Raw genomic sequence first — 6,572 nt, forward strand, 5'->3', positions numbered from 1 at the left:
AACTTATTGTATGATGGAGAAAATTCTGTATTACTGTTACTAAAAATAAAGCTGCATCTGATTATTCTATGTTAGCTATTTGATAAAATAGTGTTTTTCTCTGAGGCATGGTAAAGCATGGTAGACTACTTGCAAAAAATCAAGAAAATGAAATTTGAACAATAAGAGTAAACGTGTTGAGCTATATAACAATAAGTAGTTGTCAATAAATATATCAAAACAGTTGTTCCCTTGTCTATTAAAACATGTACATATTAAAGCGTCTTTGGTGTTTCCATGGTTTCTACAAAATAAAACCGGAAACTGAGGGTAACACGGGTATGACGCAATTGAGAGGCGCAATTGAGTTTTTGGATATTTTACTGCAAAATTGCTTACATATTGCACCTTTAAAATAAATAATAATGCATTGTTTCGTGAAAGCTTGTAAACAATAATATCCTAAACCCAAATTTGTAATTATCTATTAAACCACTAGAGGGAGTAACAGTACATTTATTAGATTTTAAACAAATCTGCACAGACAGCATATTAAAAATATATATATTTATATATATAAACTGGATTAAAGGTCAAAACACAATGAAAGAAACTATTTGCTCTGCCTTAGTCATGCATGTTTAATTCATTCAGTCATAGTTTACGTGTTTAATATTCATGTAGAAAAACACCTTTTTTTTTTTAGAAGACGGATAACTTTAGTCATATCAGTCATTTTATTTGACATTTCTCAAAAATACATGTATTTAAGTGTAAAACATTTTTATTTAGACAAAACAATACTAAGTGCACCTTTAAATGTTTTTCCCCCACTGAAATAACACCACCTGGATTTACTAAACAAAATACAGGTTTTAAGATGTTTTAATTTAAGTACACAAGTGAAATACATAAAAGAAGCGAGCAGTAGTGTCCTTATTCCAGCTGTCTTATGTAAGAGACTCAGCTTGTCACAGAATCCAATAGACGACGTTGGCAGAACAGCTGATCAATGAGAGAAGAGTGTTTAGAGCTGATCTTGTGTCCAATAACAGTTGACCTCTGCTGTGACTTCTGTTCTGCAGTTGCATAAATACAATCAATCTGACTGGTTAGTCTGTGATTATATTTTGGAGCAGTAAGCTTAAAGTTACTGTGAGGACACTTTTTTTTGGAATGTCAAGTCTAAATGTCTTTGTCTGCATACTCTTTGTGACTTTGTAGATGACATGCTATTACAATATTTGACACAGAAAGCCAGCCATTGTCTGTTGCCATAGCAATAAAATGAGGTGTCATGCAAGTACATAGCAACGAGCCTAAAGATGCCTATTATTTATTTCACTTGTGTTTACATTTCTTACTGAGAGAGCGCTTGTGTAGATTTCCCTTTGTAAAATGTAGCCAAAGGCATGATTTGAATATTTGGGAAGCAATATAGGGTTGGAGGAGGGACAGCATCAGTTAAATTGTCTTTTTATTGACAACTTGGGACTCTGTATGTCCATCCAATTAATCCAAGAAGAAACTAAACCACCTGAGACCCTGACAACACATTATAATACATTATAATATAATTTTTTTTTTACATAATTATTTTGTTCTAATCACTTTTTGATTGTCATGTGTAAAATAATATTATATTTTCTACAGAAAGTTGAAAATTGGAATTTTTTAAAAGAAACATTTACAAAAACATTTACAAATATAAATATTATTTCTACCAAATACCATTTTATATTTAAGTGAGTATATATATATATATGGATTACATTATAACTATAATTTCCAGCTTGTTGCTAATTTCCAATTTCCTTTTATAAGAAAACAAATTATTGTAAATATTATAACAAAAATTTAAAATAATTATACTATGTATTGCGTTTTAGCTGCAAATTTCCAATTTCCTTTTGTTAATTTGTAATTTAAATAAATAAATAAATAAAATAACTTAACATTTAAAAATATAAATATTAAATGTATAAATATTATTTCTTGCACATATAATTATTTCTAGCAAACATAGAATAATTGTATATTTTTCATATATATATATATATATATATATATATATATATATATATATATATATATATACACACACACACACACGCACACATATACTGTTGAGCTTTGTACGTTTGGGTTGCGTAGACCTGTATGTTTGTCAAAGAGACATGAACGTTACCCCTGGGAGCAACATGCCCTCATACCAAATCAGCATGTTTGTCTAGAGATCCATAGGGAATGTGACTACACAATTTGCATTTTGATTAGTTGGAGCAATAAAGATATATTGCATGCATATATGAAGCAGTCTGCTTTGAACCCTCAGAGTGTTGGAGAAAGTTAAATGTCTCTTGCAGAAATGTATTTGGCCCTATTGTTAGACCTAAAAAGAAAATTCAAGTATTCAGGAGAAAATCTTACTGCAGTAGTCAATACCATTTGTCAGCCAGTAGGTGGCAGTGGCACTGAGCTCTAGATTTTTAATGGGCATATTTATTCGTGAGAGCACTTAACCACAGCTATGAGGATAAGCATGTTATTATCATAGCAATTCATGTCTTGCTAAATGCAACACAGCAATCATTTTGATTGTGACCTTGGCAATGGCATTTTTACTTTCAGCATTTGCTTTCATCATCGCTGTCAGATCGTTCTGCAAGAATATTCGACTAATGACCTTTAGCCGACTAAAGACAAGATAGCCCCCTGAGACAGCTCTGCACTATAGGGACTCATGCATAATCTAACCATCTGTTTGTTGAAGCACCTGGAGCAGACTCAGGACATGACAGCAAGAAACAGAGCCTGACTTTGCAAAGGTGATCAGAGACACCAAGAGAGTTTCAGAGACACTGAGACTGACCTCCTTGACAATTGTCAGCTTGTTGTGTTTGGCTGTATAATGGCCGCATGAATCTAACACTTGAGAAATGAGGTCATGACACTCGTGTTTGTCATTGAGATGAGGTCATCTGGTCCACAGCCTTCTTGTTCAATTGTCTGCATTAGACCTGAGAATTATAATGTTTATTTCGAGAAAGTGAGGGTTAGAAAAGATGCATTCAGACTTCAGATTGGAGAAATAGCTGTTCATCTTTAACTGTTAATAAACAACACATATTTTTAAAGATAGAAACATATTTAGCCTTTATCCATTAAAATTTGACCATGTTGAAAACGATCATGATTTTTTAAAAACCATTATAAGATGTTCTGTGTCCCAGTGCATGTGGTTACATTTGTCATTTAAATCTATGCTGATCTGCACTTTCTTTGAACCCCCCGCATACCCTCTCCGATTCCACTGGTGCATAACTAAACAGCAGGACGTTTTCTAACCTGAATAACAGGACAGAGCACACCGAATCGCTGCACATCCTATAGTGTCTCACACACTGGATCATTTGCGTTCATCATTAACATGTATTGATTTATGATTTCTTTATATTTTAAGGCTCAGGTCAATGATATTTAATATAAGATCATCAAATGAATTCATACTTGTATTCATCAAGCATGCATTAAATTGATTAAAAGTGACACCAAAGACATTTATAATTTATAATGTTAAAAAAAGATTTCTATTTTTCAAATAAATGCTGTTCTATTGAACATTGTATTCATCAAATAATCCTGAAGAAAAAACTTATCAAGGTTTCCACAAAAATATTAAGCATTACATTTAAAATATGTTAAACAGAAAACAGTTATTATAAATTGTAATCATATTTTTAGTGTGTTTTTCAGCATATGAGACTTCTTGCAAAAACATCTTACCAACCCCAAACTTTTAAGCTTTTCTGTTTATGTATTATTGTTATTTTCTTCTTTGTTGCACAGATACCATATACATTGTGGGGGAAAATGTAAAATTATTCATTTTACTACTATAGCTTATATTGAGTCATTATTGCATTATTCAGTACTCTGGGTAGGCATGTGAATGTAAATTTAAACAGCTCTCATAGGAGATTAAAACATGTTTTATTAAATTAAATACATTTTGACCAGGTGTCTGTTGCTGCTCAAATAAACAAGCGTCTCCACAATTGTCAACACAATACTGATAACTTGATGTAGTGCTGTGTTTTTTAAAGTTGAGATATGTTGTTAACAGAGATCCCGCTTTAGGGAGCATAAATAGCTTTAGCTTTTGGTGTGTTTGCAGTAGAAATGCCTTCTACCTTAATGCATTTTTGTAAGTTACAGCTAAAAGACAACGGCACCACAAATCTTAATGCTAGAAAAGTTTATCTAAAGCACCTCTTCGCACCTTTAATAACAGATGTCCTCTTATCAAGTACAGATAGGCGTCTTTTGTGTATTATATAATTCGAGTTCTAACAAACATTCCTGACCAAATTAGAATGAATACAATAGCGGTCTTGTTGAACACAAATAGCTTAGTTTTTTTTTTTAAAAACTGTATTCATGAAAACAAACAAACAAAAAGATTCTGTAGAAGTGTTGTGATGTCTCTCTTCCTCTCATCATCCGTGCCATGAAACAGTCCCCATCAGTACTCAGTAGAGTACTGTTTTCCACATCATGAGTTCAGTATGTAACCGGCCCTGAACACAAGCCCCGATGGCTGTTCCTCAGTGCTCTCTTATGTAATTTGAAGGCTGCACTTGTTTTCATTCTCTGAGAGGACTTTTTTTTTTTTTTCTTTTTTTTTTGAGCAAATTGTATCTTTGAATCTAAATTGATGACTGTTCTGTCACATGAGGATTCAGTCCTTGTAAGCACAGGGGTTGAAATAAGGCTACAATTATCTTATGCGAGTTAAATACTTGTAAACTGTAATTATACATTTCTGACACCAAATAATATGTTTCAGAAAATATCTCTCTGCAGTTTAAGGGGAAAGATCTAAAGTCCAGATTCTGTTGCTTTAAATAAAAAGGTTCAAAAGAGCTGCATTCTTCAGACTGCAACACCCTTCGGAAAGAACACAGGATGTCACACCTAAGAACAAGGCTAGACTGGTGTAATAGGCCTGTCGGAAAGAGGTTAGGCTTTATTAGGTTAGCCAAAGGGGCAAGACCATATTACCTTGGCCAAACGTCTCCGAATGGCTCAGTGTGTCTCAGTGGAAAGATTACAAGGCTTTATTGGCTAGACACAACAATAATAATAATAAAAAAAACTAACTTAGGCCCCTTGAACGTATTACTTTGGATTTAAAAGATCTCATTCATTGGAGTTCAGCACAAGTTCAGTTCTATCTAAAGCCTTTGCAAATGTAGTGTGTTATGCTGCCAAAGCCAAGTACTGTGAAAATGCTACCCAAAATGGACCTAGAGTAATGTGGTGTTTCTCATAATTTCTTCCCACTTTAAACAGTATGATGGGCCTGTGCAAAACCACAGCTTGGAGCAAGTACTGTACACGTGACAGTCCGTCCGAGCAGATGTTCCTAACACTTACCTGATGCACTAAAAACTTTAACTTCCATTGTATTGGCCAAAAAAAAAAAAAAAAAAAATTGTTTTCCACAGAAGAAAGAAAGTCATATTTGGAGTGACCTAAGAGTGAGTAAATGATGACAGATTTTTTTATTTTTTTTTGGTGAACTATCCCTTTAAATTTTAGGTTAAACACTGATCTCCTTATTCTGGCTGGCTGTATACACATTTTTTGTACATTTACTATATATATAAGTAATGTAACTTTACTGAAAATATTTCTATCATGACAGCTCTTTGAAGAGCTTAGCAAAGACTTGCTGCTGCCTATACATGAAAGTGAAGTATAGCCAAGTATGGTGTCCCATACTCAGAATTTGTGCTCTGCATTACACCCATCCAAGTGCACACACACACACAGCAGAGAGTACTGAATACACACACACACCGTGAACACACACCTGGAGTGTGTGGGCAGCCATTTTTGCTGGGAGCGATTCGGGTTGGGTGCCTTGCTTAAGGCACCTCAGTTGTGGAAAATGAGAGTCCCCCTACCTACATTTCCTGACGGTACTTAGACTTAAACCCACGACCTTCGGGTTACAAGTTTGACTCTCTAACCATTAGGCCCCATAACTGCCCTTATGGTTACACACACACAGCATATGTACATTCATATACACAGTATGACTGACATTGCTGTGAGCACATATGAAATTACACCTAGCAAGTCTATACAGGTGGAGCTGGGGAAGGCGGAGGATTTCAGAGGAACTTTTAAAGTACGCTGGAAAATGCTACAGCAAACACTGACCAACTATTTAAATGTTGAGTAGCAAGCTCTTGCAGATGCAACAGAAACCAATCAGCTTGTGCCATGTAGTTAACTAGTAATTGTCAGCAGGTTGTGTTAAGGACTTATCAGCCTGTGCCATCTAGAGTTTCATGACAGAACTTGGTACATAAAACATAAAATCTAGATGAAATACATAGTTTTCCATATCATTCCACAAAGGCCATATGTGATTTTTTACAAGCAACATCTGCAGCCAAGAATGAAGCTTACAATCTATTGATTTTTACATTAGTCATATAGAAGCGAGATCACCATGCATTATTCATTACTCTGAATCAGAGTTATAACTAAAACTAAAACCATAAAAAAAAAAATTACTT

This window comes from Chanodichthys erythropterus, chromosome 19 (assembly GCF_024489055.1).
Source record: "Chanodichthys erythropterus isolate Z2021 chromosome 19, ASM2448905v1, whole genome shotgun sequence".
In the NCBI taxonomy this organism is placed as follows: Eukaryota; Metazoa; Chordata; class Actinopteri; order Cypriniformes; family Xenocyprididae; genus Chanodichthys; species Chanodichthys erythropterus.